Source organism: Diuraphis noxia, unplaced genomic scaffold (genome assembly GCF_037042655.1).
Source record: "Diuraphis noxia isolate RWA-SAM2 unplaced genomic scaffold, SU_Dnox_SAM2 contig0001, whole genome shotgun sequence".
Taxonomy (NCBI): domain Eukaryota; kingdom Metazoa; phylum Arthropoda; class Insecta; order Hemiptera; family Aphididae; genus Diuraphis; species Diuraphis noxia.
The window spans coordinates 23,009,383-23,021,678 of NW_028301711.1; positions in this window are offsets into that span (position 1 = coordinate 23,009,383).

Sequence of the window (12,296 nt, forward strand, 5' to 3'; positions counted from 1 at the left end):
GTGGAGCTGCCCCAATGACTTCTTGTGATGACGAACTAAGTTTTTAATATGCATTACGACATTCGCGGATAACTAGAAGATTTTGTTTGAAAATATTAAGCATCATGTTATTGTTCAGTGTAACAAAGATAATCAACAGGTGAAAAAAAAAACTAAAATACGTTTCAACTATATATGATTATTTATGAATAATTAAAAATATTTTTAGGTTAAAATAGAAGATGAATGAGCATAGGCGCAAATAGGGGGACTTAGGCCCTCTAAGAATTGCTATAGCCCCCCAAAAACAGATGATTTTACTACATGATACACATTATTTAATTTAAAAGCATCAAAAGAGTATTCAGTTTCCTGATCTGAGCTACAGCTACCCCCCCCCCCAGATTTCAAACACTATTGGTGCCTATGTGAATGAGAAGACTAGAAGTTTTTTTCTTAAATTTAAATATTTTTTTTATAAGATACATTTTTTATGATGATGTGATTTCTATAAGTTTTAAGTTATAATAACAATATTATTATATTGTACATACAGAAATCTGTTCAAATTTGTGTGTTTATAAGTCATTAAGTTGTATTTTTTTAGGACATTTTACTTATTTTTTATATTTTTTTTTACCATATCCTAGTTATAAGTATTTTCCTAATTTAGCTAATTAAGCATCCTCAAGATTTAACTTCTAATTGTAACAACCTATGTTTTTTTCAGTTTCATAAGGTACCCCATGAGTAAAGACTATAGAAGGTAGAATTATTTTTCATTACTTACTATTAAAGATATCCATTAAAATGTGAGTTTTTTATATTACATACATATTATTTAACATGAAATATAAAATACAAAACACCCATTATGATTTATGACTGATCTAAATATAACAAGGCATATACCTTCCCAAAGTATGCTTCTAAAGTAGTACCTAACTCAGATCTATTCCTATATTACCTATACCTAGAACAATAGTATAGAGTGTATTGTGTCTAATGTCAGTTACCTTCCTAATATATTATTAATTATTACTATATTACTTTGAAAAATAGCTATCCATTGACGTAAATTATTATTATCAAATTTAATCTGCTGCAGCAATATTTCTCAAATTCCGTCGTAATAGATTCAATATAATAGAGACGTACTGATTAAATATTTTAAATATTTTTATAAAAACATTATATAGGTAATGTAATAAAATATATAACTGTCTATCTGTCATTAGGATGCCATGATTAGCTTGCATTATTATATTATATTGATTATATGATAACTTATACACAATTATTAACAATAGGTAGTTAGATAGGTATAATTAGAGCTGCCGTCTGCACGTGTAATGTGTATAATATTATTTACATAGATATGTAATTCATATGTCATGTACGAAATACCTGGTTAAACGTTAGTCATAATATATAGGTATGTAATATATTACTACCTTGATATAATTATACCTGTATGTTAAAATATTATATATGTAACTAATTTACTACATTGTATATCAAATATGAGTGAGTCAATGACCTAGAATCTATCAATATTATAATATTTATTATATGTTATAAATAGGTAAGAACTAAGAAAGTTTAGTCAATAATACTATAGGTATGTAATGATTTTTTTGGATAAAGTGTCTTACTCCCAATCATCTGATTAATGTAAGCTAATATATATGTTTGGCATTTACCTATTTATTGTTATAATATTCATTTTCATTACTACAAATTGTATTGTACTATTGGGCTGTTAGCCCGTTCATTCATAAATAAATAAATATAATTATTTTCAGCTTTACAAGAACTTTAGGTTATTTTAATTAAAAAATGTATATTTTGCTTAAATTTAATTAGTGCCAAAAACAATTCACAAAAAAATATAACTTGTGTCACATCCCACATCTAAATATTAATTTTGGTAATTTATGCGACACAAAAAGGCAATTGGTATTTAATCGTAAAATTTAATACCAACAAAAATTGCACCATTTTTCACCTTAAATATTAAATTGTAATATCATCTTAAAATCTTTCCAAAACAATCATAGAAATTAGAAATTGAGGCGACTATTAACATTTAAATATACCCATCTATTAATCCATTATATTTTATATAATTCATATATTATACATTTTATAATTTATTATAATTTATTTATCATAACCATGTACCTACTACCTACTAACATATCATCAATAAATATTATTTGTATTGAACAATATAGTTTTTTTTTTTGCATCTTGTATTATACTATTATAATACCACATTATCGTTTACAAGCAATTATTAACAAAAACTTTACCTATAGAATTGAAACATTAACAACAAATTATTTCATTTATTTCTAAATAGGTACATATACATTTCTTTATTTAGCTCTGACATTACCAATTCTTCGAAAAGAACTTTTTCATCCCTGATTATTCTAATCCCATACCTACCTACTGAAGGATATATTAAATGTGTTCTCATTAAATAATAATTGAAATTTGAATCAAAATTTTTTTTTAATTAATATTTTTGCTGTTAAATTATGATAAATCAAGTTAAAAAGTGACACTGATGCATGGCTTCTTCTTACTGGTCACTAATGTGTAATTCATAACATACCGTCTCATACACTCATTGTAAAAAATTTAAAAAATTTATAGATTGTGTATTTTAAGTACAATTTAAATAATATTACCTGTTATGTTTATTATTCATTTTTGTTACAATTACTTCCTTTTTTATTAGTTCATTTTATTTATTGCTATCTAATAGTAAACAATAAATTCATTCCACAATCCACATATAAGTGTAAAAGCTTATTATGTAGGTAATCCAGCCTATTATTATAGCCTATATTCAACCTGTCAAAATAGTTTAAACTTAATACATAATTACTATAGTAATGGGATTGTTTTATTGAGTATAGTTTGGTTAATTATAATCAATTAACTTACCTATTATTAAGTTTATATGTTGTAAAAGAATTTAAAAAAATTTTTAATTCAGTATTTATAGTAGGTAAGTAAATTAGGTACCTAGTAATAGTTAGGTACCTACTGGTTATATATAGATAAGAATAATATAATATTAAGAAAAATAAATTTAAATTCTATGTAGTAATCAGTGTTTTTCTGAGTATTTATTATTATATTAATTATATTACTAAATGGTGTATCCAGATTTTTTTTTTGATGGATGGGGATTGAAAATTAATATTTGATAAATGTTGTACCTAAAGGCTAAAAATGATTTATTAATATACATTTTGTTATTATCTTACAATTTTCTGGGGGTTATAGCCTAACTATAATAGGTAAATCAAATTTATCTGACCAAATTTGAGATTTAATTATTGTAGAGAGGTATAAGCATACCTATACCAATTTGAAAATACAGTTTATAAAAAAATATGTTTTAGCATATTAAATGCTAAATTCTATTATAAGTTTGAAATATGATACCTAAATAGTTAACAGTAGACTATTACAAATTTAAAAAGTGGAAGTGTTGGAAGTGAGATTTTGAATATTAGGGAAAATAGAGCAACAAGAAGGGAGCTTAAGATTAATTTCTATTGATTAAGGAAAGTGAAATGTTCGTTGTGATTTAGTTGTATAAAGATTTTTCTCTTGGTGCAAGTGGCGATCGGTTTGTACGATGTGTTATATTTAAATTGCTAATTAGTTTATGCCCAAGGTCATTTAAGCAATTTTCTTCCTATTGTTCTGTGGTAGGAGTGGTGGTGGCGTAGTACAACACGGAATCGTCGATAGGAATGGGGGAGATAATAAGAACATAATAAGAACGATATTCGTGTGTTTGACCGTATGGAGATATTAGATTTATATTCTATATGCATAAGCACAACTAGGGGTGGCTGGGGGGGCTTAGCCCCCCCCCCCAAAAAAAAAAAATCGATTGATTCTTAAAATATTAATAAACTTTTAAAAATTCAGCTGTATTTATTTTTATTTTTTTTTTTTGGAAAGTTTTTAAAGTTTAAAATTATTTTATATTGCCTACCTTTCTATAAATAGTGGCTAATATACCAGAGTCCTATACTCGACATATTTCATCTTTTCTATGATACAAGTTTTTATAGTTCGTATTATGTACGCACTAGTTAATTGGCGATTATCACTGAAAATCTGTTACGACTTACGGGTATATATAGCGAATAAATACGTACTTAAGATCTACAATGGAGCAAGATAGATTTTGTAATTTATCGATATTAAATATTGAAAAAGATATAGAAATTGATCCCGAGGTCATTTTGGAACAATTCACAGGCATCAACAAAAGAAAAATGAATCTTATATAATATGTCAAATGTCAATAATTATTTCACGATGCATATAAAATATATAATTAAAAGTAAATGTTGGTATTAATGGTGTTTTAATTTTAAGATGGCGTTGGGGGGGCATAGCCCCCCACGGGTTAATTTTGGTATAATATTGAGTTGGGGCTATAGCCCCCCCCCTAAGATTTTGTGCTAGTTGCGCCACTGTCTATAAGGCTTATTTGGTTCTGGACGTTCTGGGGAAGACAAATTAATGAACAATATAAGACTAAAAGTTTTTGTGACTTAAATCAGCTCAAAACAAATTAAGAAGGCGCTTATTACTTACTACTATTAATTTATCAGTTATCGTGCTTGCAGTTTACGCCCTTATAAGCCCACGTGCCTACATGATCTATATACCAAACCACCAAGGTACCTTTTTACCTATCTAAATTAATTAGCTCATTAGCTTCATAGTGATCGTATAACTTAAATGATCTAACGATCTAAGTTTGCATTTAGGAATAATTGATTTACGATTAATATTGGTATAATTAACAGAATCATGTACCTAGTGTTTCTCCCATTAACCAATAAATCCCCTAATTTATTTCTTGGTCACTAGTGTAAGACTTCGGTATCGGTCGTCTCATTTAGACCCTTTTAAAGTCCCGGTTAAGAGTGTTAAGACGTAACCGTTTAGTATAAATAAATTAAACACCAAAAATTATAAATTGTATTTTAAAATTTATATTCTAAACCCTGTAATAATATAATTTCACGTCAGACACTTCACTTCTATGATAAATAATATTGTAACTAACCCTACAATTCATTATACCTATAATTAGTTATTACTAATAACACCCCCCTCACATCCGCTGAAAACTCCTGTGCACGCATCTATAATTATTATAATGCATAATTTATAAACTTAAGATTTAAGTTTTTAAAATACCCAAAAAGGTTTATCGGATGTGTAGTACCTACTTATAATTATAATTTATACTAATACTAATAATTATAATTGTGTATAATAAATTTTATTAATTGTTTTATGCGTTATTAATGTTTATTATAGTAAGTAATCAATAATCATCCAATCTAAATCATCAGTACCTACCTATAAACTATGGACTCAAATAACATTAAATATTTCTTCTTTAAATTGTATACCTAAAAAGTATACTTAATCATCATAGTAATTAGTAGTTCGACTTTCGACTTTTAACTAGATATAAGTAGGTACTCTAAATAATTTTTCTAGTTATATAATTAAAAAAATATTTAATTTAAACTCTGTAGTCTACGCGTTTAAGCATATATAGATCACAAACTGCATTATTGCATGGCTATTGCTTGTTGACTGTCCATTTAGTATTTTAGTACGTTTTTACATGCTTATTGTTTACTGCCTTACTGCAGTATACTTGGAATTGTAAGTACAACAAAAAAATAATGAATCTATCATTCATAACGTATTTAAGAGGGTTATATAGCTGTTATAGGAAGGTATACACAGTATACAGCATACCCACAGTTTACAAATGACAATTATTATAGTAGGTAGGTATTTAAATTAACCGTGATGTTATACTTATTATACTAGAGTAGTAGAGTAGGTACACTTATAGGCGTCTTTGTACTCTTTTAGTTTTTTAAAGTATTTTAGCTATATATTTTCTACCGGCCATTCTGTTTTAATGCATTAAAAATTCTCTTTTCAAATCATAATCCAAGACAGGAAAGACTAAACAGCTCTATATAGCGAATGCACCTGTCCGGAAGTCTTACTAATCGGATGACTGCTTCATAATTATTTTCCACAAATAATCACATAATATGATAAACATCTCTAACTAGGATTTATCTTTTGGAAACAAAATACATGGATTGAAATAGACTTCTGGTAGCATATAGGTAATATATTCATTAAACATTTAAATTTTAAATTGTTTATGTATATTGTGTTAGCAAAAAACTAACCTAACCTAAACTATACTATTACCAAACTGGCGATTACTGTCTATTATTCGTATATTTTATAATATGAATAGTTAATTATAGTCGAAGCACTCGAAGCAACTTTTAGAATTATAAATAAAAACATATTGACCTTACCTATTGTAATTTAATAATATTTTATTGTGAATTGTACAATATTATGCTTCCCTACCTACCTATTACGTACTAATGTATTATACACATAAAAAGAATAAAAACCAATATTTTTACATATTTATTGTTTTAAAATTACAAGTGTAGAATTTTTTTTTTATAATAATTTTATTTCTGACGAATTAAGTAATAACATAATATAAATATCAATGATTTATATGTAGTTAAATACGTAGAACCATAATGGTTTATAGTGTACCTACAAAATACAAACAATACATTTTTATTTTTATTACTTATATATATAGGTAACTACTAGCTTAATCGAATAGAATGGTTATTTTTATTACCTACATGTAAATTACATGTTTTACAAGCTTACAAGACATGATGATATTATGGTTATTATTGACATTATTGCAATTACGTATAAGAAAATATGACTTAAAATTAAAATTTTTTTAAATAATAAAAACAAAATTATTTAGGTGTTTTAAAACATAGTATCATAATTTTTAAATAATTTCACAGAGAATTCTAAAATGAATAAATTAATGAATTTTTCTTTTAATTTAGTCAGGTAATTTATTCTTATATAATATTAATATTTAATAATTTAATATATACTATGATATCTTTAATTTTATAACCAATACAAAATGTGTTTTTTAGACAAACGCAAACCTAAAAAAAAATTAAAATAAATAAATATTCTTAAATTACGATACCAATGTATAACCAATTTTAGAATATACATATTCAGTCTTAAAACGTTAAAACATATAGATATAACTAATATAACTCAATTTTTTATCAAATTCTAAGGTCATAGTATATTGGTTTTCTATAATATAAAAAATTTGCTTCACGATATATATTTTTCTAAAACAATTTAAAAAACAAGTAACTGAATAATAAAAGTCATCGATATAGGTGTGATGGTCTACACCAAATTGTAAATCAGTAAATGTCATAGCCTATGTGACCGACTATTATAATGCTTATTGCTAGATTAGTGATGATGAGTTACTATAATGTGACGTATTATTTTTACTACTTCTCTTAACTTTTAAGCATAACTTTAAATTATCGTATTATTTTAATTATTTATATAGATATGTTATCTTGTAATTTCCCGATGAGTGTAGCTTATATTTTTTAATAAACTAGCTGATCCCGTGCACTTCGTTGCCCGTTAAATGTACCATCTCCATATAACTCAAACTTTATTCAATTTTATTTGTTATTTAATTTAATTTGTATCACCTCGTCCCCGTCACCGTACTCGTCTTGTCGGGACAAAAAATTCTCCTGAACAGAACCGTCACCCTGGTGATAGGGCGGTGTGAATAAAAAATAATTAAATAAAACATATAAGCAATTAAAAGTAAGTAATCGCTTTACTGTTAATCATGTCAATCATAATTATTAACAAAAATCAGTTTTATTTTCATGAGAGTACTTTGTGATATATGATGTTTTTTGTTTGATTACCTGGCGCATAGACAAACAAATCTGATGGTTTTCCAACACGGGAACAAGCAACATACAATCGACCATGTGAGAAACATGGGTTTTCCAGATTAATACCACAAATACCCTGGAATCTGTTCCTATTCCCAGAGGTTAAAGTGGGGAAAAAATCCAGAGGGGACTAATGTCTCCATATATAATTTTAGGTATAATGTCTAATGTATAAAATCCTAATTTGTTAAAGGGGACGCTTTTTAACCGCCGTCAGAGCCTCAGAGGTAATAGGACTGAGTCCTCCTGCGTCCCCCCCACTTTAGCCCTTGCCTATTCCTGAAACCAATGAGAACAATGGCTCATGGTGGTGGATTTAATGGTATCAATTTCACTTTACCATTTGCGCAACACAATCCATTTGCTTCGTTTTTGTATTTCAAAGCCTTACAATATGAGCAAACCGAGTTCATAAAACCAATAACAACACAGCGGTAGTTACTTTAGTCAATTGACACATCGTAACTGAAAACAGCTCGATTCAAACTTGCGCGATTATTGAATGTCGCGATCGCGCTTCACGCGTTTGTGATATCCGAATTCTTTCATGTTCATTTCGGTCGTCACGTTCTTGTGCACTTTGGTTAGATCGGTAATTACCTTGGTTTGTAGCATTTCGGGTTTTTCTACCTAAATTGCTTCGTCGTATATTATTGGAGGCATATCAAATATAAATTATTGTGTCACATGCAATAATTAGTGATCATAGGTAACTTAACACTCTGCACAAAACATGATGTACGAATTTAATTCGTGTATCAGTTTACAAAAGCAAACTCAGTAGAGAAGGACAGAAAATCCAAGAAAATACACTTATACGACATATTGACAGTTTGTTGATGTTTCAATTTTCAACTTTTTTAGTAAAAATGTACGTCTTTAAATAATATATACATACCTGCACGAATAATGAATAAAAAATGTAATGGCATTGTAAATTGTTCATCTACCAAATCATTATGATTATAATCGTTCATTAACAAAGAGCTCACAAATAATTGCCATGGAGACGATATCAATATTATATCATCCATATTATCCTAAGGGCTGTTTTAAAAAGAAAAGGGCTGTTTTTAGGGTCTTCCCAGCAATTATTCGAATTTTTCTCGCTGTTAAAACCATCCTTGGACTTCAATGAACATTAAAAAAAAATAATTGGCCAAATTAGTCCAGGTGTTGTTGAGTTATGCGCTTACCAACACATTTTGCGATTCATTTTATATTATAAATTATATGCGCATGTGCATACTCTTTAATTTGAAATAGCAATAAATATCTGGTTTTAATTATGAGATTTGAAAAGAATAATTTTTTAGTATTTTAATTTTTTAAAAAAATACTAAGCTTTCGTTTGTTCATTTGTTGATATATTGTTTTAACACAAAATATGCCGGAAGGACTATTATATATGGAATAGGGCGTAGACTGTAATGCTGTATAGTTTGGTACACACAAATATTGATATTAGTATAATAGTATATACCATATTAAATATATTATATATCATATAGAATATAATAATATATGGGTACATTATATATGTATACATAGTGTGCGTACATAGGCACTCCCTCAGTCCCTTATAAATTATAGTTTTAATCTTCTACATAGATACATTTTCTTGTATTATGCTGCGTATAAAATAGTCGATAACTCGAATACATACTAAGGGGAATAAAAATAAATAATTTTTCCTTATGTAGTTTTCAAGTTTTATACCTCAAACAGTCAAATACAACTTAAAAACATTTCAAGAGATAAGAAAACAAATTTAGTAATTGAGGTTTTATACTGCATAAATTTAATATTATTCGAAAAAAGAATTCACAGTTCCAGAAATATTTAGGTATAGGTTGGTACAATATTCTGCAGGCAACTAAGATATAATTTATTTATAGTCAAGTTCTTTATATAATTTTATGAAGACATAGACTCATAGATACATACATAACTATAGTGTCTTCGTATATAATACCACGTGTTAATTTAATTATTAATGATATTAGATGATGATTGATGATCTTATAAGAGTGAAATTAATTTGGGAGTTTACGACCTTCAAATAAATGAGTAATATAAAGTCTAACTTAGAATTTCCATATAAGAATAAATTGTGATTATTATATATATTGATGAGATTTTTAGTTTTTCGTTATTTTTTTTTTTTTGTTTTTCTTCGTTATTTTTTAAAGTTATTTTTTACTTTGACCCTTCCAAAAGTGCCAATTAAATTCAATTTACTACCTAAAACCACCCTTAAAGTTGAAAATCGATTTTCACCACCTCAAAAAAAAAGGTGATGACAGAGACAAAATTGAAAATAATAAAAAAAAACTTCATTGTAAAATCAATACATTTATCGCTTCACTCAAAATCTAAAACGTACTAAATATTTATTAGCAACAATATTATGAAGGTTTTCATTTAACCCATAATAATGATTGTTATTGATTCGACTTCCAAACAACACAAAACAAAATTGACTCTATAGATGCGGGCATGTAAAAATTTATGTAAGTGGGTCCAAAAGGATTTTCCAATTCGGTTAGGTATTCATTACCTACAAATTAATTATTTATTTTTTTTATTGGTCTTCATTACATCGACTACTGGCCATTAGGGATTAATTCTGATTTACATTGTATTTACAATTTACATACATATAATTTTGCATATATTAGTTCAAAATTGTGTACTCGATTTCTTAAATTTCTTTTTTCAAACAATAAATAAAAAATAAAATACTTCATTTTTTTACCAAGCTAGAAGATTACCTATGTGTTAATCAAGAGAATACTACATCCGCATTTGTTATGTTTGTCTTGTTTATATATTTACATTATAGTATGAATGTAGGTAAAATATTACAAAAATTCTCATTAAACTTATTTAACCCTTTCAGTCCCCATGTACATTATAATGTACATACATTTTTATAATTGATAATTAAATAATGATAAGCGCTACGTTCGTTATCGTGTTGTCTATGAATTCGTTATAATGTGTAGAATCAGAATAAAATATAATATCTTACATAAGTGTTACCAACATTATTAAATTCAACTGCAAAAGGGAAAAAATATGATAATCATAACCTGATTATTTTTCGATATGTTTTTTTCCCTCCTGAATGTATGTGATAATTTAAAATGTTGTGCATTTTTTTTATCAATTCTTGATATATTTATTGATGTTTTGCCACCGGTTTCGTTATTATACGTACAATACCACGGAGTTTATAGAAGGTACTATTTATGTACATTACAATGTACATTGGGACTCGTCGGCTCAACACGACCGCGCGAGGCGCGACGGACTAACGGGCGACGTGAACGTCATAATGCTATTATTGCTATTAGTAGTTTGACGTTCGATTTGTTGTTATTTTCCGTCGTTACTTGTTACTATATTATTTTTATTTTAAACTTGTTTTTAATTTCAGTACTTATATAGTAAAAGATATAGTACGGCTAAAAATAATATTTGTTATAGGTATCTATAAATAATAAATATGCATTAAATAAAACATTTATATATTATTAGTTATTATTAATAGCTAGTATTACAATATAGATATCTGTTTTAAAAATATTGGATTAGATGATAAAATGATTTATTTATACGAGTACACATTATATCACAAATATTGTGGAGGAAATTACATTTTTAGATCTCAAAATAATAAAAACATAAATGTGTAGCGTTCGATTAAAGTATGTTATTTTTATACCGTTGAGTCCCAATGTACATTATAATGTACATTACGAATTCTCCGAAAATAAGTGTGCCAAAATTTTTTAATTCACAGGATCACTCATAAATACGGTAAATAAAAAGAAAATAATGAAAAAAAAATTTTTTTCCAAAAAAAAAAAAGTCGGGACTGAAAGGGTTAAAAATGAATATATTGCAAAAAATCAATGAGAAAGCACCTATCTAATACTCACATATAAGTTTAATAATAGATCAAATCACTTAATCATTAAAGCTTATTACGCAAAAATGCTGGACACTTATTTTGCTATATTCATGTAGAGACGAAAATATTTTATTTGTTTAATTATACAATATTTTAGTAACCAACAGTATAATTAGTAAAATCAATTATTTATTTTATAATTCATAAATTATACATTTATGAAATATATATTCCACAGTACTTTTTCATTCATTCCTCCTTTATGTATGATTTTCCAATCAAAATTAAGCATTATCCGAGTAGAATATTGACAATCACTAATAATTCGGACCTCACTTTTAAATTTTATATTTTTACTTCTGTGAAAACTGTTTTGAAATTAATACATAGTATACTCGTATGTAGATACTTTTGTTATTACTATTATTACAATTACTAACATTTAACATTGTATTTTAATCTAA